This window comes from Coenobita brevimanus, chromosome 114, assembly GCF_032717465.1.
Source record: "Coenobita brevimanus isolate Jiangsu-jjx chromosome 114, ASM3271746v2, whole genome shotgun sequence".
Taxonomy (NCBI): Eukaryota; Metazoa; Arthropoda; class Malacostraca; order Decapoda; family Coenobitidae; genus Coenobita; species Coenobita brevimanus.
Window position 1 is genome coordinate 11882055 of NC_137067.1, and position 26848 is coordinate 11908902.

The following is a 26848-nucleotide window of genomic DNA, read 5'->3' on the forward strand; positions in this document are numbered from 1 at the left end:
TGACTTCAGACGATGTAATTCATCTAAAACGAATCACAGAAGCTTGAAGGCTTGTTATTAAGAAAAGGTTTGGTCAAGGAGACACTGTTTGTGAAACAGAAAATAATCTTGTTGCTGTTCTTGTGACCTCAGGTTCACGTGCTATGTGAACCCGGTGGACTGCAGGCTTAAGCTAACTATCTGCAGTCCGCCATCCTTCTTTCAGGGTATAGGGAAGTACTTGAGGGACGTTTGTATAGCTAGGCAGTTGGCCACCCACTTGCTGTATGTAGGTGTCACCACATGAAGGCGTTCGTCTCCAGCTACAAGTAATAGTGATTTAGTATAGCTACAGTTCGTCCAACTGTGCTTGGGGGAGGTTTTTGTCATTTAACAATTTGTTTCGCGTGGCTCAGTGACAACGCACGACAATAGTACAACTGTACATATTTTCCAGAGCACTGTTTCAGATTAGCATCGTATTCTTATGATAAAATCTTGTTACACTTGAGCTTTCAAACTCAGTGCTCAAAATTTTTGTGCCCGTAGCAATGAAATTTTAGGGAAAGTTCAAATTATTCCCTTTATTAACCCAAATAACCCTTCAGCCGTCTACTTCTTTTATATACTGTATAGGTTAAGGAGATAAAGTGGGTGAAACCGAAGACAGTAACATATGATAATTGTATTGTTTTAGTTATACCATGCTGATCCATCACCTCCCGCACATCCCTCACCCTTCTTTTCCCTCAACTCTGGTTATAGTAAGATTATACTTTGGGTTTAAGCTGAATTCCTTTATTTTCATCCTCTTTTTAACTGCCAGAATATCTTGCACCCTTAATACCTTTTTGAGTACACTGGTTGTATATATGTCAGCACTGCCTCCAGCCATTATATCCCTCCTTTATCATTTCCCTATTAGCGAGAGGTTAATGAAGGTTTTGTCTGATCTCTCCAGTTCGGAAAGTCTCTCATCAGCTGAGGAAAATAGCCTAGTTTTAATAAGAATAAAGTAGACAGCACGAGATCGTTGCCAAAGGGTCAGTTTAGTAGCTGAAAAGTAACTGAACTGCTTGATGGGAAATTACAGACACAATACTGTTTATCCCACAGGCATTATGAATACATTTTTGTGTGGATAATTTAGCCTGTGAGATGGCGTCCATGGTTTAGAAGGCTTGAATAATGAGGGTATGGATATATATGGCCCTTTTTTATTGGCAAACTTGTTGTAGCTCTACGATAAAGCTCTGTGTTTCCATTTCCTTTTTTCGTATTCCTTCAACCCCATGCATTGCTGGGAAAAAGTGTTGGGCTGATGATGATGATGGTGGTGGTGATTATGGGGATGATGATGGTTATGGTGATGATGGTGATAATGATGGTGATGGTGGTGGTTGTAATGATGATGATGATGATGGTGATGATGGGGATGGTGATGGTGATAATGGTGATGGTAATGATGAGGATGGTGCTGCAGAATAGTAGGCAAGGTAGCACTGAATTAATGAGTTGGGTGACATGGAGTGGGTTGGGTGACTGAGATGAACTAAGATGATGGTATGTTGCGGGTCAGGGGAGGACGAGTACACCCCACCCGGTAAAGATGAGCATTGTGTGACCTGCGGAGTAATTTTCCTTTACAAGTCTAATTTGGTGTGTGTGCATAGGAATGGTGGGATGGTTGTAGGTGGTGGTGCAGGATGAGGGTTAATCCGCCCTTTGAACATGCGTGATACAGGTTTGTTAGTGTGGTTATGGCGATGGCTTCTTTCAAAATTTAGTCCAAACAACATTCAAAACAAAAAGGAGAAGAAAACAGTAAATACACGTCCCTTTCATCTACCTGAGGTACCACAACACTGGAAATAATGTGCCTGTACTGGAAACTTGTGGGTTTAGATAGTAATTAATCATCAAACTATGTCGTCTGTAGAGCTGTATCATTGTCCTCTTTTTACACCCGTAAACGGAACTTACCTTTATACAACGTGACGAGACTCATAACCGGTATAATCATCTGGCTTGTGAACTCGGTGTTTTCTGGATCCAGAACCCGTAATACGAATCTGATCGATCCCAAAAGTTAGTTGACTGTTCCTTGGGACATAGGCTATCTACCACTCAATTTTAGTACAGATATCTCTTTTAGTTTTTGATCAATCCTCCTATAGTCTATTTAGTTGGCCTGTGCACCTGAGATGTATGGGGCAAGTAGGGTGTGTTTGATACGCGGCTCCTGATTGGCCGCCGATGATGTCATTGAAGTAAATTTAGGCATGTATTGTACTGCAACACGCGGACGTGGGTGTACACCGTGGGTGGATAATTTATTTCAAATGTCACCCATCGTTTTATAAAACTTTGTAATCAGCTTTAATTTGCTTTGATAACATTAAACTTTTTAACCTAATTTTGGCCTCTTTAGTTTCGGAAAATATTCCATATTTAAACTGGCTGCTTATGTTGCAGGCATTTAAAAAATATAAATGTATATGTGTTATAATAAGAAGAACTGTAGATTTACATCATCGGCGGCCAATCAGCAGCCGAGATACAAACACCTTACTCGCCTCATACATCTCGGCTGCACAGGTCAATCAGTTAGAGTATAACACACAAACAAACTAACATACAAACAAACAAACAGGGGTGAAAACATACTCTTTTTGTCGGAGAAAATGATCAATTCTTATTCGTAACCAAGATTTATTTTCTTAAGAGGAATAAGCAAGGGAGAACTCAGAAGCTTTCCATGTCTCTTGTACTTTTTGTAGAAAGGAATATTGGATAGACAGGGAACTATTCGGTAATTTGTTTGTAAATCGAGCCCTTGAACCACAGCTACAAGACTGTGCAAGAGGGTGGCGGTAACAACCAATCCAAATATACCTGTTTCGAGGCGTGGAAAAGCCTGTGACAAGTCGACCTCTCTCTGTGTACTTCACCCCTGCTTCATATATTGCCGCGGGCCCAGCTATCCCCGTGTCCATCGCTCCTGTGTCATACCTTGCCCCGGCCCCACCTCTCCCGGTGTCCTTCATCCCCTCTTCATACCTTGCCCCGGCCCCACCTCTCCCGGTGTCCTTCACCCCCTCTTCATACCTTGCCCCGGCCCCACCTCTCCCGGTGTCCTTCATCCCCTCTTCATACCTTGCCCCGACCCCACCTCTCCCGGTGTCCTTCACCCCCTCTTCATACCTTGCCCCAGCCCCCACCTCTCCCGGTGTCCTTCACCCCCTCTTCATACCTTGCCCCGGCCCCACCTCTCAATATGTCCATCACCCCCGCTTCATACACTGACTGACATGTTTACAAAACCGTACAGTACGGTAAGCATCGCCGACTATGTACCCACCCTATGCACACTATTCAACTTGACTTTTTGAGCGAAAGCTCAGGTAACGGGATGGTCCTGGAATTTTTTGTTGATGGCTGATGATAAAACTGGGTTGATTGTGGTTGCAACTGTAGGCTTTGAAAGGAAACAAGGGTTATGAATTATTTGCGTGTTCCCCGATTCCCTCACCTCTTCCAGTTAAATCTGCCACACACTTTCAAGAGGTGGGAGAGAGTTGATGGATTTATTTTCTGGCAGATCGTCCTTCCGGTTGCATCGATGCCACCGCCTGAAGGCGTTCCTCTCTATCACTTTAAGATGTGTGTAGTCGTGGTTATTCATTTCATTACAATAACGCATTTTTCTAATACCCACAGACTATTACATTCAGCATACAACTTGAAGGAGTCTTATATAATAAGGAGACTATTGAAGGATGTTTCTGACCTCTCCTCTTTGGTAAATCTCTAGTCTATTAAAATCGCCTATAGTTAGAAAGAATATATTGTAAGAAAGGCATCAAAAGACTGAAGACGCCAATGAAAAATCAGTAGCCCGTCACTATAGTATCGATCCCTTCGGCCCGCTGCGGCAAGAGAGGGCTGATGGATGGGTCTTTTTGTTAAAATAACACCCACATCCATCTTAACTTGGCCACTAAGCCTTCACGGCGAGAGACTAGCGGCTCCTCTGACCATCTGTGCCCCAAATATCCACACCTAAGGCACTTGTCCACATCATAGTCCACCGACACAGCACTTCAGAATCCACCTACATTCATACATCATGCCATCATACACATTTCGTTGATAGCCTACACATCCCTCACTCAAGCCCCTCCACACTTGCCCACTCCATATCCCTCCATCATATCGTAACCCACCAACAAACACACTTCACTGCCTTCCTCCACACCCCACACCCAAGGCCCATCAACACCTGCTCGTCTTTGGCATCAGCAAACTTAATACATACGGTACACCATAAACATAGTGTACTTAATTCGTCGCCTACCTTCACAGATCTAATCAACATTTGCCCATTGCATAACCCACCTACATGTTCATTCTATGCCGATCTTCACGGACTGACGGTAGTGATGTCCAAAATGAACTTGATACCTCTCCCTGGCTGAAGCAAGCACTTACAAGCTCTCTCTCTCTCTCTCTCTCTCTCTCTCTCTCTCTCTCTCTCTACACACACACACACACACACACACACACACACACACAGGCACAGACACATGCACACACAGAAAGTCCCCGGGAGCAGGTGTTGTCCCATAACCTTGCAAACAGTGAGCCAATCCAGATATCTGATGAAGCCTCGATATAAACGATAAGAGGCATTAAGGAGAGGGGAAAGGATTACTGTAATTTGGCAGAAAGCTGGTGTCATCAGTACCAAGACCATTTTTATAGGCTGTGTTTGTTGCCGTTATCTTGTTGGCTTTGGATATTTAATTACTTTTTCTCGTCAGCAACTTGCTTTTGTCTATTACATTTTTATATATTGTACGCTATTATTGCAAACGTTGTCAGTTTTAAGCTGATAAAAAATACTACGCAAGACAATGTTAAGCTGGTACCCTGTATGCCAAATAGTCTTTAAGGAAGAGGCGATACGACGTCTGCTGTGCCAACGAGAATTTGGCCGTTGTTACCTTTTTTTTTTTTTTTTTTTTTTTTTTTTTTTGGTTTCCCTGACAAAAAAATTACCAACTAGCTCTTTCTGCGAGACGTTCACCCACTTTCAAATTCACTCAGATATCTGCGTGTCACCACCTTTTGTTCATCCAGGGCCAAACAATCTAATCACGCTCACTTCTGCCCCGTTATCAACTAACTTCTTTGCCCTGCATACTTTGCGAATCACAATGTGATTCCTGACAGTGACGATGAATAGTATTTTGCAGTTTGGTATTATGATAGACTAAAGCAGAGGTGAAAGAATGTATGTTAATTCCATCGTTTATGGTAATGCACGCTAGCGAGAGAGAGATTCCGCATCAACCGTTCTTTAATGGTGACGTGCTGACTGAAACCTAAGACTGATGAGAGAAATTTACTTGTCTGCCTTGACGGATGCTTCTGAATATTATTATGATAAATATAGACAGTATAAGGTACGTGTGGTATAGGTAAACACTGTGCCGTGATGGATTATGCCAGTGATTGGCAGCAGAAAGCCGTCAAGGAAAATATTACCACACAAATACATCCTTTGTCCTGTATATTTCTTGATCTCTTCCAAATTTCTTTTACTCCTGCATCATCAAGACAAGTTTTTATATACATACTTCACTACTGTACCGTTCTTGAATTTCTGTTGCTGTGAGTAAACTACGTATTTCAGCTTCATTCTTCTGTTTATTCATATACAGTACATACATCACGCTTTTTATTTATATTTATATGCATACATACATATGCATAATATTATTATTATTGCTGTTATTATTATTGTTATTATTATTATTATTACTATTACTATTAATGAACGTTAATATTTCAATGTCTTCCTAATTTTCTTTATTTTTTCATGTACATGCAAGGAGAGGGTAAGGATGGGCATGAGGGGAATGGAAGGAGAGGGAAGGGATGGGCATGAGGGGAATGGGAGGGAAGGGAAGGATTGGGCATGACGGAAGGGAAGGGGTGGACATGAGGGGAATGAGATGGAAAGGAAGAAGTGAGGATGAGGGGATGGGTGAATCCCCTGAGCCAGGACCAATGGACCATATAGCTCTGCAGGGCAAGGAGAGATCCTTGGAGAGACCGCTACATCTCTCACCAGAAATACGCTACTATGGTGCGGGCTGGAACTGCCAACCCTACGGTCGTGAAGCACGAGCGCTGCCACTGAGCTATTCTGGCCCCGAGGGGAATGGGAGGGAAGGGAAGGGGTGGGGTGAGAATGAGGGGAATGGGAGGGAAGGGAAGGGGTGAGAATGAGGGGAATGGCAGGGAAGGGAAGGGGTGAGAATGAGGGGAATGGCAGGGAAGGGAAGGGGTGAGAATGAGGGGAATTGGAGGGAAGGGAAGGTAAGTTGAGGGGAATGGGAGGGAAGGGAAGAGGATGAGGGGTATAGGAGGAAAGGGAAAGGATGGGAAGAGATGGATGAGGGGAAAGGGTGGGAAGGAAAAAAATATGAAGATGAGGGGACTGGAAGGGAAAGGACTATTTTTAGCCCTTAGACGACAAGAGGTTATTACTAAGGTGAATGAAATATTTTGGTGATTGCAAAATACTGGTAATATTGTGATAGTTAATATTACTATCATTACAGGGTTAATGGGGCTAACCTACCAAACCCTAGACTGCAAGAGGTTACTACTAAGCTGAATAAAATCGTCTGGAGATAGCAAGACTTACAAGTTATGATTTCTTTCGTAATTAAAGAGTAAAAGTTCACAACCAGTATTCCCTCCATCCTTACAGTAGAGGAAATAAACGTGGCAGTTGTTGTGGCGATGATGATGATGATGATGATGATGATGATGATTGTTGTAATAATGGTGAGTATGATAAAAAAAAAGTTGTTGTAGTAGTGACTTCCATTATAGTGGTGGTGGTGACTTCCATGACAGTGGTAGTGGTGACTTCTATGGTAGTGGTGACTTCTGTGACAGTGGTAGTGGTGACTTCTGTGACAGTGGTAGTGGTGACTTCTATGGTAGTGGTGACTTCTGTGACAGTGGTAGTGGTGACTTCTGTGACAGTGGTAGTGGTGACTTCTATGGTAGTGGTAGTGGTGACTTCTGTGACAGTGGTAGTGGTGACTTCTATGGTAGTGGTAGTGGTGACTTCTGTGACAGTGGTAGTGGTGACTTCTGTGACAGTGGTAGTGGTGACTTCTGTGACAGTGGTAGTGGTGACTTCTGTGACAGTGGTAGTGGTGACTTCTGTGACAGTGGTAGTGGTGACTTCTATGGTAGTGGTAGTGGTGACTTCTGTGACAGTGGTAGTGGTGACTTCTGTGACAGTGGTAGTGGTGACTTCTGTGACAGTGGTAGTGGTGACTTCCATGACAGTGGTAGTGGTGACTTCCATGACAGTGGTAGTGGTGACTTCTATGGCAGTGGTAGTGGTGACTTCTATGATAGTGGTAGTGGTGACTTCTATGATAGTGGTAGTGGTGACTTCCATGACAGTGGTAGTGGTGACTTCTATGGTAGTGGTGACTTCTGTGACAGTGGTAGTGGTGACTTCCATGACAGTGGTAGTGGTGACTTCTATGGTAGTGGTAGTGGTGACTTCTATGATAGTGGTAGTGGTGACTTCTATGATAGTGGTAGTGGTGACTTCTATGATTGTGGTATGTGCTACTTCTATGATCGTGGTATTGAAGTAGTGGTGATTACATGATTTGAGGTAGTTGCCGTATTGATGGTTATGATAATAATGGTAGTTGTGGCACTGCTGGCACATGTGGCACCTTCGGTAATGATGATGGTGGTATTTGTTGTAGTGACTGGTAGTTGTGGTCGCGATGATGGTGGTAGTAAGTGTGGTAATGGTGATTAAGATGATAATGATGATATCGGAAGTGATAGTAGAGAGAACTATGATGATAGTTATGGTTTGTGACAGGTAGGGAGCGCTTCTCATCCACTTAGTCGATATAGTTCAACCTAAAGGTGACTCAGCACTGAGCGGCAAATAAAATCGTTTCTTGTAATCCAGGAAACCATTTACTATAGACCATTTAATTTTTAAATTCAGTCACCGTGTGTCCAAATACTTAAGATTATCCCAAAACCCTGCTGGAAATGCACCATGATTCCCCAGGGGGCCATTACCCCCAGTTTGTGAAACTCCTGAGCAGGAGGTGGGGAAAGAATACTTCCCCAGTATCCTTGCTTGTCGTTAGAGGCGACCAAGAGAGGTCCTTTTGTCCCTCATCTTTCTCTCCTTACTGCCCTGTACTTCCCTTCTGTGCTCCATCTCTTCTTGATATGTCAGTGTTTCTTCAGGTGGCTATTTTCCCTGCCGCCAGGTTAGGCATTTGGTTCAAAGACATAAACAGTTTAAAGTCTTCCCACTGGGTTGACCTTTTCTCCATTACACCACTTTCACGCCAAAACCACTTCAACGCCAGCCTTAGTGACATATAGCCAAATTATGGTTTGGTGCTAGCTCTTCGTTATTCCTTCCTTCCTTGCGTCCTCCCTTCTTTTATTCTTTCCTACCCCAATGTGAGAATCGTTGCCTTAGGTCAGTAAAATCGCCTGGAGGCAACAAGAATAAATTTTAGATTGTCCTCATTTAAATGAAGGGTAAAGAGATTTGATTTTGAGAACAATCAGTGAAAAGACAAGGATACAAGGAAAGGTGAGCTGTCAAGGTCACTCGCCAAACTCAAGTCAAAGAGCTTTGATCTGATTTGAACAAAAAATTGATGGAAGGGGTAAGAGTTTGGCAAGAATGGCAAGAATGAAGTAATTCGGTGCTGAGAGAGTCCAAAGTCGAAAGTCACAGGACAAAGTCAAATAATATTCTGCCCGAAACAGTTTGTGAACTCAGGTGTCGCACTTTTGGAGTGGCTCTCGTTGTTTATGTACGAGTAAGTGATGCAATGGGGAGTGAGTGCAGCTGTGTATGGCATGTGGGATGATCTAAAGATTTCTGGGTGAATACCAAGTGTTACCATTGGGGCTGTGTATATGTGGGTGGGTGTGTTGTCTGTGTTTCAACAAAGGTATGTTGCTTTCACCTGGGAAACTAAAAACATGTTCAGAGTAGAGTGCTCGCCTGATGTGGGAGGACGGGTATCCTTGCCCATTTGGCTGTCCGGTGGGTGAGTCCGTGATGAATTAGGTGAGGTGGTGCAGGGCTGTTCAGGGAGTCTGCTGGCTGCTGAATCTGTGAAGAGATGGTGTGCAGTAGGAGGCTGAAGTATCATCACACCAAACGGGTCATTGTTATCATGTATACCATGGTCTCACAGGATGTCTGATGAATGACAAATGAGTCTGGGCAGGAAGGTCAGGAAGGTTTACTGTGCGTTTTCATCCTGGAGATGAGTCCCAAGTGAACTGCTGGATGCCATTTTCCATTAGAGAGCGGTTTGGGGACCACAGACTTGCACAAGCGGCTGGCTAAATCATATCATTTTGTACTAACTTTGGTCACCCGACTGCTCCTGGCTGCTTAAGTGAAGGGGCGGAGGATAAAATTTCAGTGTCCGAAGGCAAGACTGTGTTAGGGGACTTGCATGTAGCTTGCTTTTCCACGCGGGAAGGATGAATCATGCTCTCTTTTTATTTCTCTTCTTCATGCGTTTTATTCAAGATCAATGAAGGGATTTTTAAGGTGGAATTCAGATCATCAAACTGTTCTTTTCTAAAGAATGGGATCAGTTCCGCGTCCATTCAGTTAGCAGTCTTATTAGTTCAGAGTTCTGACACTGTACCAACACCTCCCACAATAACACCTTTTACAGTGAGTGAAGCGTTAACGTCATCCACATACGTCTTGAGGATCATTACCTCCTTTCACTTGCATCTTGCTTGGAATGTTTCACTACGACACATATCCTCATTCAAGAACCACCACCACGAGTGACCAGCAACAAGGGCTTCAAAATCTGATTCTTCTTAAGGGTAAGCGCGTAATTATCATTCCCCCCCCCACACACACACACACGCAAAACTCTCTCTCTCTCTCTCTCTCTCTCTCTCTCTCCTTTTTTGAAATAGATTTTGTTAACCCCTCAATGAACTTCTTAGTTAACTGCTACAGCCAGACGATTCAGAGCCACGAGACAGAACCAAGCAAGATGAATGATGTATATTGTGTTGTGTATGATGTAGTAACCCCTTCAGGACAAATACGTCTTGTATATATTTTACTACAGATACCACCAGACGCTTTTATTCAGTTGGTAAGAGGCGTGTGATGGTGATGAGGTTGGAAAGAAACTCCTCTAACCATTGGTACAAAAAGTCTTTCCTTAACATCTTCAATCCCATGACTCCTTTTGTGATGTGTCCTTGCCGCCTCCTGACGATTTTATTCACATCAGAGGAGAGACTTAGATCTAGATGGGTTGGTAATAACCTTAATTAACCCCTTCACTACCACGCAGCCTTCCCAAGCTGAATAAAACCGTCCGCAGATAATACGAATAAAGTTATAAAAATACGTCATCGGACTGAAGAGGGTATAATAATAGCCTGGTTAGTTGCAATTATCGTTATTGTTTTACTCAATTTTTTTTCTTCGTTCTATAAAGTACTAGTATTGGTGTCGTCAAAAAATTTACGTTCGTCTTCTAAATAACAAGAGATATTTGTCAGGTACCGGTACTTGATACAAAGACTGCTGAGCAAGACGTCGCACCAACACCCACCCAGCGATAGCCCTTCCATCTGTGCTACCGGGATGGTGACGATCAGCTGTTGTCCAGGGTGTTAACACAGCAGACAATATGGTGACTAACAGCTGTAGTGCGGGATGTACACTTGCTGACAATATGGTGAGATCAACTGTCGTCCAGGGCGTTAGCACTGCAGACAATATGGTGACGATCATCGCCATCTGTTAGGGGTTCATAACTCGGTCCTCCCACGTAGTGACCAGTGTGAGCTATCTCAATACGGCTGCTTCACCTACAGAGTCACTTGCTGGTCACTGTTGTTTTAAAGCTGTAAAGAAGTGGTGGAGGGAGTTTAGTTTGTCAAGGTGCTTCGGATCAGTGTGCAGACTGTCTCAGTACGGATGCTTCACATTCTGAACCTCTCGCTGTGCCCTGGCGGCTCCCATGTCAATCAGTGTTGTTTGGAAGCTCAAGTGATGTGGATATTTGTGTTCAGTTAAGGTAACGTTAAAGAAAATGCGTACGAATCAAATACTTTTTGAAGGACACTGGCGAAACGTGAATCCAACACAAAGACAGAGGGAAAAATAACGGTGGAAAGAGGGTAAGCTGACACTGGAGATAGGAAGAAAAGATTGTGGAAAGTGTGAAAATAATACGGTGTACGAGGAGACCAGATGCAGAGTGAGAATATGAGAGAGATGAGAAAAAATACTGAAAAGAGTGAAAAAGGCTGTGGAGAGACGACAAAAGACGACGAAAAGAAAAAAAAAAAGTACAAAGGGTGGGAAAATGAAGCAGAAAGGTGGTGGAAACACTAAAGAAAAAAAAAAAAAAGACGGTGGAGAGTGAAAAAATACAATGAAGCAAAAGAAAGTACGTTGCAGAGACGAACAAAGTTTTTGCAAACAGGGGAAAGAACCTGTAGTGACTGAAAAAAAAAAAAAAATGGAGAGGCAAAATAACGTTTGAGTGAAGGGAAGAAAAGCAGTGTTGTTTGTAAGCTCAGGTGAGGTAATTAGAGGTGTTAGTCTCAAGCAATAATGGAATCAGCGTCCGCGTCAGTACTTTTTAAAGAATATTTGCCTATCGTCGAGCCAGCACACAAAAACTTTAATTAAGATGGAGTAGCGAACATGATGCCAAAACGAGGGCAAGTACAGAGATGCCTAGATAGAAGTGTGGGTGAGGAATGACAAGTATTTCAGCTGACGAGAGAAACATGGTTGCAGTAAACTGGATATCATGGTAAGTACGCGCTGAAAATATTTCTTGTACAGTTTATTTGTTTACTTGCATAATAACATTTTGACTCTTATCACCTAATACTAGGAGATAGAATAGTTTTTATAGGAAAAGAAGTGTATTTAAGAAAAGGCAAACTTCTGAATGCTTCCATACGTTTAAATAAAAAAATAAAAAAAAAAGTATGGACTAGTGAATGAATGCTCCAAAAAAAAAAAAAAGTGTCTGTATAACTATTTTCATAGAGATTTCCTTCTTGCCGTACATTACGAAAAGTTCATTTTAATTCTTTCTTGTGAATAAGTAAATAATTTTGATGCAAATTTTAATAGGAAAATAATGTGCACGGTAATGGTTAAGAGTATTTAGCAGATATAGTACCTTCTACCTTTCTATCTATTGCTAGACGCCTTAATCCCGTAACGGGTGGCCACAAACAAATCGTTTTCATGTCGCCCTGTCCCCCACAATTTCACTGCCTTCCCAGCTCACACACCCCTCTCTCATATACCTCTCCACTCCATCCCTCCACCTCATCCTTGGCCTCCCCCTCCACCTCCCCCCCCTCCTCCTCACTCACATACGCTTTCCATGTCAATCTCTCGCTCTCCATCCTCTCTACATTGCCAAACCACATCAGTGTGTTTCTCGTAACGCTTCCTAACACATCCAAATCCACACCACAACGCTCCTTCACTTCCTCATTTGTCAGTCTGTCTCTCCATGTGACTCCACATGCTTCTTTCAAATAACTCATTTCCACTGCTCTCACTCTTGATTTGTCCCTCCAACAAGGTCCAAGCTTCACTTCCATGTTACTGATTATTAGTGTGGTTTCCCCTGGGCTACGGAATGCTTAGATCAGTTATTTGCAGTATTGCCGATGAGGGAAGGAGCATGCGAAAAGAACTGCAAAACAATGTATTTATGGATCTGGAATAAGCTTAATGAAAAGGAAGGTGTTTATGAACGGTGTTATCTGTATAATTTAACTATGATCATTCGGTTTATGCCAGGCAGCCACTTTTTTTTTTTTTTTTTGTCGCCTACCCACAAAGCATTTTCTCATTTACTATGTTTTTTCTCAGTACTCCTAGATATCACGTCAAGCCCTACAACATTTTAGTGTTTTCATTATCGGTCACACACACAATTCACTCACATCATGACCTGCTAAAGGCGTTGCCATAATTTAGAGGTCTTTGTTGATGCTTGTAGTGGCCTACTTTGCAACAGGATGTTCTTTTTAACGTCAACAGCAGGCCTTTGAGTGGGATCAATAACGCGATCCATCCGTCACGAGATGAGGTTAGAACACTAAATATTTCTCTCGCTCTTTTTTTCTCTAACTCTTGTCGCTGACTTGGCATTACCTGCATCATCCTACTTACACCTACATCAGTCTTCCTTTGTCTCTTTCGGTGTGCAGGGTCGTGTAAATTGCGGTTTATAAATATTTTTCTTAGTTATTTATTCCTACCTCATGTTCCACACACCTAAAAGAGCCACACAAGGCCTTATACGCAGATAAGACACCCAGTTCCAAGGACTTTCTATATTTGCTTTGTTGCCAGTGCTTACATTTATAAACTGTTTAATCCTTGTGGGCTGTAGTAAAAGCATGGAGTTTATTTTCTGTTTTAATTCACTTATTGCAATCAAGTGCCTCTTTTTCTTTTTGTATGAAATGTAGCTAAATGAAGAAAATGCATTTCTGTATTACGAGTATTGTGTGCATTTTCAAATCCGTGTTGTATAAAATATATCTACGGTACATGAGGAAAATGCATTTCTCCATCATTGCGTTCATTTTCAGTTCATAAAGGGTAAGGTGGGCATTGTTAAAGGAGTAAAGGAGCATGACTCCTTTATTGCACGGAGGGAGGGGGGAGCTGGCAGCACATTGGTTTGCATGTCCAGGCCCCAGCTGGAAGAACCCAGGTTCATTTCTCGGGACGATCAGAGTGGTGGACAAAGTTCTTTCCCCCTGTATTACGGACGGTGATCTTGGGAAGGCATGAAACTTACCAGAACTTGTGCCTGAATGACACATGTAATCGGGATGCATTAATTTAATCAGCTTGTTCTTTTTATATTCAAACTCCCGAGATAAGGGAAAAAAAAAATAGTTCTTGATGCAGTCTCTTGGGTTTGATGAATATTTTGATAAGTCTATAGTGAAGTTAACCTCTTCACTACTTTCTTTGGTGGCGCCCTAATCAAGATTTGTGCTAAATTGTTCACTAAGCTGGAGCTGATTTGGAAAACAAATGGTGATGATTTAGAAGTTCGCTCTTAAGTCTGACGACCAGATTACTACAGGACATTTTCTAGGACTGACAACGTATTCTCATCGGTTGAGGAAGCTCCCTAACACCCTTTCCTAAGCGACTGCTTACTGTCCCTCTCCGTGTTATAACAATCATTCTAATATCGCCATACTCTGCCTAGATAACAACCAATAGGATACTAACCAGGCATATCGCTAAGGAAGAGGTGCTTGGGAGCTTCCTTACCGACGAAAATTCGGACCTTGTACAGTGCCAAGGAGATTCAGTAAGATGATGTATTACCTGTTTTTCCTGTAGCCATCAGACATCATTATTCATCACAAGAGGCTTTTCGAATTGGTAGAGATTTATGAACACCTTTATTTACGGTTATTTTTCCTTAGTTAAACGAAATCAATTTTAGGTTGGGGGGGGGAGAAATAATCAAGAAAAGCTACGGTAATTCCTTGCCCCCTGGTTACGTACAGGTATGCATCGGAAAACTGTTCACAGATATTAAGTCACAATTTATAGATGCTGATATTATGCGATCTATGGCCTTCCCTTGGTATCCAAATGGGTATTCATTGCTTACCAAGTCCACATAGCACAGTGAAGAAGAATGAACCTCAGTTCCTTTTAAGGCAGCATTGACACTGGAGCCGAAAACTGGCTTATGCTGATGCAGATTGTTCTATCGTGCAGGTCGGGATAATAGTTGGAGTAGGAACAGGTTTCTTTGGGTCGCCATCTTGGAATAATGTTACTGTCACCTGTATCATGTCTCGGGTTGAGTAACGGAATACCCAGAACGTCACCTTATGAAACGGGCTGTTCTTATTCCTATTTTTTACCCAGACCTTCACGATCGGACGCTTTACGTCAGAATATTTTACCTGTGTGACAAGGCCTTATAGGTGCATTACCATTGAGGCCAGGATTCGACTTGTTCTGACACAAATTATCTGATCATGGAGGCGGGGGTAAGAAATGAAAGACTCGTATTGTGCCATGTTTCTCATTGCCAAATATAATATAGGAGACAGTGAGAAAAGGAATGCCTAGAATACAATCCAATAAATGGGGTGTTCTTTATCCAGCTATCGTCCCAGCCTACACCATCTGACTCATGGCGTCAGAAGTCGTTTCCAGCCTAATTGTTGGTGCATCCTTATGTCCCCGTGATATCAATGTGGAATATCTGTGTAGACATGCCCTAGATAGTATTAGAATGCGTGGTCATTCTTCATTTATATATTAAGTGATACAGTGACCTTCCCCTGACCCTTTCAGTGACAGAAAAGATATATTGGAAGTAATCATAGGCAAAGTTTTCCAGTACACAGTAATCACTCTTGCAGTTGTTTTTACGTTGGATCTGTCTGTATCAAGGAACGAACTCCCTACTGTCTTATATTTCTTTACGTTCCGCCATGTAACATATGACCAAACACTTCGGTCAGTGGTTCTCTGCACATAATAGTCTTTGTCTGGAGAATTTACCTTTCGCTTTTATGAGAAAAACTGACTGAGTGTGTGTTTGACTGCGAACTCCGCTGTTTATGGCGTATTAGTGTTTGTCAGTCGTTTTTGTCCTTGCCTGTGTGAGTCGGCTTATTATGCGGATGTGAGATAAGTGGGTGTCAGTGGGTGTGACTGTTCATGCTTGCAGGCTTATTATCTGCTAATGTTAACATTTATAATCGTGTAGCCATTCATGTTCGTTTAGGAGTTGTACATATGAGTGAATATTTGTGTAAGTATGCATGTATATATGTGTGTGTGTTATGGGCTTGGTAGTCTTGTGTTTTCTTGCACTATATGTTCGGGCCCTTAGGTTCCATTATAAGTGTTGTGTGTAAGAGTATGTAGTTATTAAGCGTGTGTATGATCGTTTCTCAGGGTAAATGAAGAGTCGACGTGTGTATAGTGAGTGTTTGTTCGTGTATACATCAGTGCGTCTGGATTGGAACTGTGGACAGTGTGCGTGGAACGACGAGGACAGTTAATTTTCGTCATGAAGTACACGCCATCATTTTTTTTTTTTTTTTACTGCCGTCTTGGAAACCTGTTGTGTGACTTTGGGACGAGGTGAGGCAGAGAAAGGCGGGGAGGGACACATATAAGACATATATAGTTATGCTCAGTACACACACACACACACACTTGCATGTACACCTACATATAAACATACAGACACTGAGACACTAAGATTGAGGCACGATGACCGAAACACTGACACAGTCACTAAGACAATGTGTGAGTATGTGTATGGATTGGCACACACGCACACAAGCTGAAAAGCGAACAAGCATATATGCAGAAACACACACATATGCACTAAATAGGGCACACATGCAGCAAAACGGACACACACATGCACAAAAATGCAAACATGCATGGAAACGTGCACAATTACTCATAGATACTGCAGCCAAACAGCAGATAATACAAGAAAGAGCTCAAAATTACTTGATGACAAATTCAAGAAAATCTGAAAGTAATGAATGGTGAAAAGGGTGCTCCAAGCCAAGGGCAGTAGTAAGCGAGGGTGCAACACATCAGGAGTATCGCAAGTCAAAATAAGGGAAACAGTGAGGTCCGAGGCACATGCTAATTGAAGGCAAACACGTACAAACTAACCAAACACAGATAAACGCACTGTGTCGGGAAGGATACTCCAGGGCAAACAAGTGCCAAAAGTAAACAAAGATCAAGGTACACAGATGGAACTAGGTGTACAGTGGAGTTCACAAGTTGTTGTTACAGCAACCTGTGAACATTAGGAATGTTTAAGTAAGGAATTCTTTAGTAACATTATGGTGTAAAAACTATTAGCTCGTTCACACCTGAGGAATAATAATATAGTGTGACAGGTATTTACTCGGTGAACTTAAAGGCATAATTTTCGTCTAATTTCTTTCACTCAAACAATTTTATTCAGCTCAGGTATCCCTAGATTTGAATAAAATCTTTTGGGTGCAACAAGAATAGAAAGGAAAACAGGATTAAGAAGCTGTTCCTGGTTACCAGTCAGATAACCGATGACCTACAGAAACTTGTGACTGTTGTCATATGATACATAATGTGCCACCCACTGTAGTGCAAAGTTAATGTTTGTATCTATACCACGATAAACCGAGGAGGAAGAGGGAACACCCTGTTGTTAAAACAAGCTCTCTCTCACACACACACACACACACACACACACACACACACACACACACACACACACACACACACACACACACACGCACGCACGAGACACGAGAGTGAGAAGACGTGCCGCGCATCGCTCCACACTGCACCGGGTCAAACTTGGCCCGCAAATGGAGATACCTAAAAAAGTATCTTTATATGAGTCAAGCTCAGTACTAGATCCAACTAAATAGTGTTCTAATATTAAAAAAAAGATGTTTAAGTAAAAGTGTTGTTCCAACAACATAATACTACAACGCAGGCAGAGGTGCCGAACAAGCAAATCAGCTGGTTGAATGTTGACTGTTTTGTCTCCGATGGAGGGGAATGCAAAACTCTAAGTGGAAGCTTTCTGTTATTACCAGAAGATGTCCACCATCTTTAGCAAATCACCTTTGGAAGGAGTTAGGAAAAGGGACAAAGGTAGAAAGCAGGATAATTATTTCTACCAGGAACTTGTGGAAATGGAGACGCATAATAAACTGGTAGAACGAGTGCACAGACTGAAGAAGGCATTTCAGAGTGAAATAGATGAACTTAAAAAACAGTTGTACATGTAGAAGGAAGAATTTGAAAATTTAATAAAGGAGATTAATAAGAAAGACACAACAATTGATGACTTATCAATTTAGGTAAGTACACTTAGAAGGAAGATTAGTGAAATGGCAAGCACAGTTCTCAACCATGAGAGTATTATGGAAGAGTTCAGAAATGATACAGAGAAAATAAGGCAGGCAAGCACTCTGAGAGATCATAGTAGTGATATTGAGGAGAAGATAACCCAGGTAAATGAAGCAATGCAAAGCTATAAAAATGATGTGGAAACCACATATGCTGAAATGGTGAAAGTAAAGAAAGACTTAGAAACAAGAGTTGAAGAAAAGAGCATTAAATAGGAAGTGGAGGAAATAATCCAGAACAATCCAAAATTGGTCAAAGATTCAGCAGACATGAACAAATCTATAGTAATCACTGGTATAGAGGAGGAAGAAATAAGAAACAAGATCGAGAGATAAAAAGGAGATGGCAAAGGTAATGAAGACATTGAAGGAAGTGTCAGAGGAAATCTGTAGTAAAGACACAGAGGAACATAAAAGGCTAGGGAAATACGAGAGAAATAAATCAAGGCCCCTGAAAGTAACCTTCCAGAGTGTAAACACTGTGGAGGAAATACTGAAAAATGCTAATAAGCTTATGGAAAAAGTGGACTTCAAAAATGTATGGAAAAGAGATGCCTAACTCAGGAGGAACTTGGATTACTAAAAGAGAAGAGGGAGGAGGCAAAAACAAAGATTGAGGGAAGATCAGAGGAAGAGAAGAACACATTTTTTTTTTTTATAAAGTAATTGGACTGCAGGTTCGAAAGTGGTACATAAACAGGAGGGAATTAAAAGGAGAAAGGTAGTAGGCCCAAGTCATGACAAGTATGTAGACAAGATGATTAAGTTGATGTACTCAAATGTAGATGGAATAGTATCTAAATTAGAAATAGATTGGGAAACAGAGCTTAGAGGACAAGATTTAAAAGTTGTATATAGAAAATTCTGTGAACTTTATGAAATAGGGGTCCAGAAGTACATTCCACAGCACAAAGAAGCGGAAAAGAAAATTATGGTTTAATTCAGAATGTAAAAAATCAAAAGGAAAAAGGGATTTATTGTGGAACAGATACAGAAGACACAATAGTGAAAGGGCATATAACAACTATAAACACGCAAAAAATGATTATACAAGAATAAAGAGGGAAGCCTAAAAACAGTTTGATGAGGACATCGTAAATAAAAGTAGTGATCAACCAAAGCTATTTTACAGCTACATCCGAAGCAAAACCAAAGTAAAAGATAAAATACAATCAATTACATATGAGGGGATTACCTACACACAAGAGAAGGATTTTGTGAAGCACTAAAAAAGAATTTCCAATCAGTTTTTACAGAAGATAATAATTTTGAAAAGGATTATATAGAATATGCATGCCCACACATTTTTTTTTACGTGTCCGACTCTGGGCAAAGGCTTCAGGGCCTATTTCTCGGGGGCAGTGACATATCCCAAGGCCCAGTAGTCCTCCTACACCTCCACATGTCACCACTTCGGCACTAACACCCACCATCCATATTGAATACATGCTAGGGCTGTCTCATACAGAATTGTTGTATTGGTATCATTGGGGGTATTTTTACGACATGTCGGCGGGTCATCTGGTAGATCAGGAAAGTCTGCTTTTTAGGAAATTCAAATCCTTAAACTGTTCCCTACCCCAGCCGGGATTCGATCCTGGGTCCATTAGGACTGCAGGCCGCCTCTCTGCCGATTCAGCCACCTCCTCCCCCAAATATTACCACATATACAAATATCAGAAAAAGAAATTCAGGAGGAGCTAAGTAAATTAGACAAAGGAAAAGCAAATCGTCCTGATGACATTTCATGTTGGGTACTACATGAATGTGCAAAGGAATTAAGTAAACCATTAAGAGCTACAAGAAGAATTAAATAAGCTTCATGAATGGAACAATACATGGCAAATGGAATTCAGTGTGGACAAGTGTCATGTAATCAAGTTTGGTAAGAGTGGAAAAAGACCTGATTGAGATTATACGTTAGGAAGCAAAACTCTACACACATAAGAAAAAAAGAAGGACCTAGGTGTGATTATCAATAACAGACTATCTACGGCTGACCACTTCAGTGAAGAGGTACAGAACATGTATTCACTGCTTGCAAATATGAGAATAGCATTCACATACATAAATGAAGACATGCTGAGAAAGATAACATCATTCATCAGACCAACCCTGGAGTATGCGTCAGTAGTCTGGAGTCCTCATCTCAAAAAAACATTAGATAAGATTGAAAAAGTTCAAAGGGCCGCTACAAGATGGGTACCAAGCTTAAGGGATCTAAGCTACGAAGAAAGACTAGAAAAACTGAATCTACCAACACTACAGGAGAGAAGGAAAAGAGGAGACATGATTACGCTGTGCAAATGCATATCAGGGAAGGGGAAAGTAGACATAAATGATTACATAACCTATGGGGATACATCAGCAAGAGGACACTGCAAAAAACTGCATAAAAAGAGAGGCGATAAAGACGTAAGGATATTTAGTTTCCCCAATAGGGCAATTGATCAGTGGAATGCACTACCGAATGAAATAGTGTGTGCCAAAACAGTTTATAAATTCAAGGATATGTACGATAAAAATGGTTTAAGACACGGGACAGTACGAACTTTACTCATTCCTGTAAAGATACAGTTAAGTAAGAACAATTAGGTAAGAACACACACACACATTCTTTATCTTTTTTTTTCTTCATTTTTCTTTTTTCCCTTTTGTAATATTTTCCAGATACAAATGGTATTATACCGATACAATTTCTTTTCACCTCACCTCTTTCACGTATATTCTTTCTCTAGTTTTATGTATCTATGCACCAGTAATCTCGAACTTTTCTTTATTACCAGCTATCAGTTATAAATGAAAGAAATTTTAGCCTGTCGAGTAGAGGTAGTAATTACCACATATCTATCTTTACCCCCTGCATGAGATATTATTACTTAGCTGAAGGTAATCAGCAAACCACAGCAAGTGTAAATTATAGAGACATTGTGGTCAAGTGGTACACCGTTGGACTGCTGTTGGAAAAGATAGCAGCTCGACACCAGGCTCCGGCGAGGAACAGATTTAGGTTTGGACATCGCAAAAATCATAACTGACCTTCCACACTGCCACGACATGTCAAAAATGCATCCCCCTAACACCATCACTCAGGTCTTGGAAGACATCCCCTAACATCATCACTCAGGTCTTGGATGACATAACTCTAGTTTGTTTTCAGTATGGACGAGGTGTAATAGTGCCTAAGTGATGAAGTGTGAAGATATATGCTCGATCTGTTGCTCGTAGGATTGTTGGGCCCTGAGAGGGTGTGTCAGTGGCCACAGTCGGATACATGCCAAATAGACTATGAAGGATCATTCTCAAACGGAATAAAATCGTCTGCAGGTAGGAATAATAAAATCAAGTAAGCCACCATTGAATTAATGCGGTTAAGCATTTTTAGCCCATCCTACTCCATTAACAAACCTTCAGGCTGTAATCATGCTCTTTATGTAACCTCAGTTTATTAGCTTTGCTCTTTTATATATACTTTTTTCTTTCTTCCATTCAACCAGTTTTTTAAGCCTGGGTTAGTTTATTTATACAATAGTAACGTTGGATAATCTCTCCACGCCTTCATCTCCTGTCCTTCACATTACTTTCACCTCAGTTTATTAACTTTGATCTATTCGTACTGCCTTTTTACCTCTCATTCTTCAGTTTCTGTCTCAGTCACAGTTCATTATACATCACAATAACGCACTTGTTATCCCTCCCAGCTCATCTTTCTTCAGCCTTTCTCCATCTTGGTTATTCACTCTGTTGAGTTTTATTTACTTTTTGTCTCCTTACAACACTGCCTATATATTTTGTCTTTATTTTTACCATAACAGCGTACTAGGTAGTGTCCCCTGCCAATTTCGTCTTCAGACTACAGCGATTTTGACATTAACACATCTCATCTTTTGTTATTCTGCTAATCCTAACATGTTTTCTTTTAATGCTACATAAACGCAGTCTATCATCTCTACCATTCTTTCTCCACTTCATCTTTCCTCAGACTCTCTCCATCTCGGTTTATTAGCTAATTGGTACTTTTGCCATTATGCATTTTTTCCCCACCCTGCCCATTAGTCCAGACTCTCAATAATTCTTCCCACAGTACTGAGATTTTTACATTTTCATTTCTCTTTCCTCTTTTCCTCTGATTCTCTCCAAATCACTGTTCTCGTGTTTTTTTTTTTTTTTAATTCTTTTTCCATAATGATGCATTTGAGAATCGCCTTTCCCCCCCGTTTGGTTGTCCCTTTGACTCACCTTCTCGATTTATTAACCCGGTAATTTATCTGTACATAATAATGTTCATTTTTCTTTTTAATTCGTTCGGTGTCATAATGGTAAATACAAACATATCGCTTCCTCCACTTTCATTTATTAGCGCTGTAATCTCACTCGATAATTTTTCACCTCTTCTGTTCTCTCTCTCTGTTCTCAGTCTGGCGCAACTCTTTATACCATAATAATATCTTTCCCTTTTCAGTCCCCACCTCCATCCCCCATCCTTCCTTCCTCAGACTCCTTCCTCCTTGATATATTAGTGTATACTTTTCATTGCAGTCTTTATAAAATCTTTTCCATTTCCTTTTATTCCCAGTCATTTCTCTTGCACCACAATAGCATCTTGACATTCTTTCTCACTTCCATCTCCTTCCATTCCTTTTTTATGTCAGTACTTTGTTGCTCATATAATAGTATCATTGTCCCTTTTATCCTGTGGCATTTTCTTTTCATAACCTTAGCAAAAGACTCGTATAGCTGTCCCTTTTCCTTCCTCTCCCTCCTGTTTTGTTTTCCTCCTCCTAGACTCTCTCCTCCTCAGATCATCAACTTTCTACATCATCTTCGCTTAAGACTTTTTCTTTATTTTCACTTTAATATTTTCAGTCACAGTCCTTATAGACCACAATAACGTTACAGCAGTATCTCTTTTTCTTTTCATTCCTTCACCCCTTTCTCCTCTTCTTAAATTCCCACCACAATCCTGTACTTTTTAACAGCAATACCAGTTTTGTTTCTTTCCACCTCTCCCTTTTATTCTCAAATAGTTTTTCTCATACCACAAATAACGTGTTTGATATCTCCCTTAATTTTTAATTCCTCCAATTCTCTTCGTTGATGTATTACCTCTACTTTTTCTCTGCTTACTTTTGTTCTTTCCCACTTTGCCTTGTATTCATACGGTCATTTAAACAATAAGACAGTGTGTATCTCCCTTCTCCCAAACATTTCCCCTTTCTTTCCTTGTCATTCCGGTTCCTGTTTATCTCAGACTTTCATTTCATTAAAATATATTTTGTTTTATATTCTCTCACCTTCCACCTCACCATCTTCCCACAACCTTGTCTCAGTCTTCCCTTCCCCTGCCTCTCCCTCCTAGTAGCCCTTCCACCCACCTACCGCTGTACCCACCTTGCCTTTCACTTTTCATCCATGTCTTTCACTTTCATCTCCATTTTTAAAAATTCATGTTCTCTCATTTCATTGTAATTAGTAGTCGTCGTCGTTCTTGTTTTCAGAGTCCATTCTCTCCTCACTTCTTCAGCTCTCCTTTCATTTTCTCCCCCTGTATTAATCTCCACTTTTTTGTTGTTTTATCATAAGCATATTCATTCACATTCGATTATAATCACTGTCAGAGCCTATCCCATACCTTTTTTACCTTTCCTTCTCTCATCTTCATATTTTTTTTCTTGTCTCAGCGTCACTCACAGTATCTCACAATATGTGCCTTTTTTCGTCAACCTTCCCAAATTCTATCTCGCCTTCTTTTTTTCATCATCGTCTGCACTTTTTTTTTTTCAGCCATTTTTGAACCCCTCTCTCATTTCATATTAGATTTAATACTATTTTCCCATCCCTTTTCCTACCTATGCTCATTTTTCCTCATCCAGTAATCATTCACACTTCAATACTACTGTTTAACACCCTACCTTATCCATCTCACCTTCAGCTTTCCTTCCATTCTCTGGCACCTTCATCTTTAACACAAACCATATTCCACTCTTCACTCATTTTCCCTCCCTTATGTCTTCTTGTCATCCACGCTTTGGTGTAATTTTCCGAGTTTTTCCCCGTCCATCCCTGCTTCATCGAGCTTTTCCTCCTCTTTCCACATCTTCACAAGTACTAATCTATTCATGTTTTTATTCACGCATCTTTCCTACTCATTTTCATTTTCCAGTCATCTGCCATCCTTCCATCATAAATATGCTTTCCATCCCCATCCTTCATTCTGTTCTTTCATATATAATTTTCGTCCATATTTTAGTACTACTGTCCCAACCTTTGTTCTGATCGTCCCTCATCTTCAGCTTCCCCTCCATCTCACCCTCGCCTCCTCTTCCCACAACATTAGTTATTTTTTCCTCGTAACTACCACATCCTCACGCCTGCCGCCGCTCCTATCTCCTTTCCCAGATTTTATTTATGAGTTAGACTTTTAAGGTTTTTATCGGCAGTGTTCCCACTCCTCTCTCTCTCTCTCTCTCTCTCTCTCTCTCTCTCTCTCTCTCTCTCTCTCTCTCTCTCTCTCTCTCTCTCTCTCCATTATTTCAAAACGTTCAGCTCCATCTTTTCTTCCTCGTCTCCCCTTCACCCCGGTACTCTTTACCTACCACACTTTCATCATTCTTCCTTATTAGTCTTCCTTACCCTCATTCGTGTCTAATGCTTCTCGTTCACCTCTGCTCTTGTATCATATTAATACACCTTCTTCCCTTTTTCCCTGATATAATTTTCTCAACATTCATACTTCTTCCCCCATTTCTTTTACCTGTCTTTTGGGTTTAAATCTTTTTTTTTTTTTCTCATATGGTCATAAATGTCGTACCTATCTCAGTGATCATCCATTACTAAACATTCTTCTATAGTTTCTCATTTATTTTCATTTCTCTCTTGCTCATCGTCTGTATTTTCTAACTTTCTTTCTTCTAATCATTATCACATTCATTTTTCCTCGTAAATGCTCTTCCGTGATTGTCATTTGTCCGTATTTTCGATACTGTTATCTTAGCTTTTTCAGCAATGGCTAGTCTTGCCCTCAGTTCCGCGTGATAATCATTCTATTTCTTACGATAATAAACATTGTTCCCTTATTTTCATATTATCTTACCTTTGTCAGTTGCTAATCGCGTGTATTTCCTTCATTTCCATGGTAATCATTCATTTTCATATCTAATTCTTACTACAATAAAACATTCTCCTCTTATCTTCATACTGCCTTTTTGCAGACTTCCTGTGTTTCCTGCGGTTCCTGCCTTTGTCTTGTGGCTCTTTGTCACTCACCCCTTCATTATGCCTTTAGTGTACACTTTTCTTGCTACAACTTCCTCAGGCTTCCTTCATTTTATTTCCTCCTCTTCTTATCAACATCTTGCTCTACCTTTCACCCTGCTCCTCCCCTCTGCTCTCTCTTTCTCCCCCTCCCTTTCCTCTTTTTCTGCCCCCCTTCCCCTTCCTCTCCCTTTTCACCTCTTTCACCCCCCTTCCCTCACTCTTTCTCCCTCTCCCCTCCCTCCCTTTCTCTCACACGTCCATCCTTATCTCCCTCCATCCGCATCTTTCTGTATTTCCCTTCTGGTTTTCCCCCTCTTTCCCTCTCACCACCTTTCTTCCTCCCTTCCTGTTCTCCTCCTTACCATACACCCCTCCCCCTCGTACCTCTCTCCCCCCTCTCTCCCTTTTACATCTCTCTCCCTATCACCTCTCTTCCCTCCCTCTCTTACCTCCAGCAGAGCCGTCCGATGGCATGCCATAGCCAAACTGGGAATCGAGGTCAGGACTTGTTGTGCGTGATCTCCCCTACCCGTCCCCTACAACCATTCCCCATCTCCAGAGCCCTCACCACTACCCGTACCCCTTATCCCCTCCCCAACATCCTACCCCAACCCCATTAACACAAAACCCTCCCCACCCCCCGTAACCTCTTCATAGGTCCCCTCCCTTCATCTTTTATCCAGATTATTTTCCCCATCCTTCTGCTCTCACTCCCATCCCACTACCCTTCCTATCTACTCTCTCCTTTCTCTTGTTCCTCGGACCATTTTCCCAGCCATCACCCTCCATCGCCTTATCTCCTACCCCATCTCGTACTCGCTATCCAATCCCCCTCCATCTTACTTCCTCCTACCCTTCACATCTACCCCTTCTCCTATCCCATCTCCAGCCCCCTCCCGTCTCTGCTTCTCCACTATGCCCTCCCCTTCTACTCCCAACCATTTCTCCTACCCCAACCATAGATTAGCTTCCCCGGTTATTCCTCCCTCCTCTCCCTGCCTCATCCCCAGACCACCTCCATTCCCCTACTTTTAACCAAAATCCTGGTCTCTGCGCCTTCCAACCCATCCGACCTCCCCAGATCCTCTCCACTTCCTCGCTAATCATTAACCCCCGTGCCCCATCTCATCCTCATTTTTTCCCCTCAAAATCTTCCATCCCACCTTAGAGCTTGAACGTTTTCTCTGCTGTCCTCCACCTTTTCATTTGCCTTTCCTTTTCTTGCTCCTTCTTCTTTCTCCCTTCCATGACCAACCTTTTTTCTTGTTCCAATCTTCTTCTTTTTTCCTCATTCTTCGTTCATTTCATCCTTCCTTTATCCCTCCTTGTAACAACTCATAATTTTAGTGAACCTCATTTTACACTTCCTGTAGTTGTTAAAATGGAAGAATTATGTCCGTAGACTGAAATTGTGCTTCTTTGAGGTGACCTAAGTCAGTCCTAAATAGTTGTATCATTAAAATAACCAATTTCAGAAGATGTGTGTAATTCCTCCTCAACTTTCTAGGTTTCCGTTTTCTGTCCTTCCTTTCTTCCTACCTTAGACTGACATTAT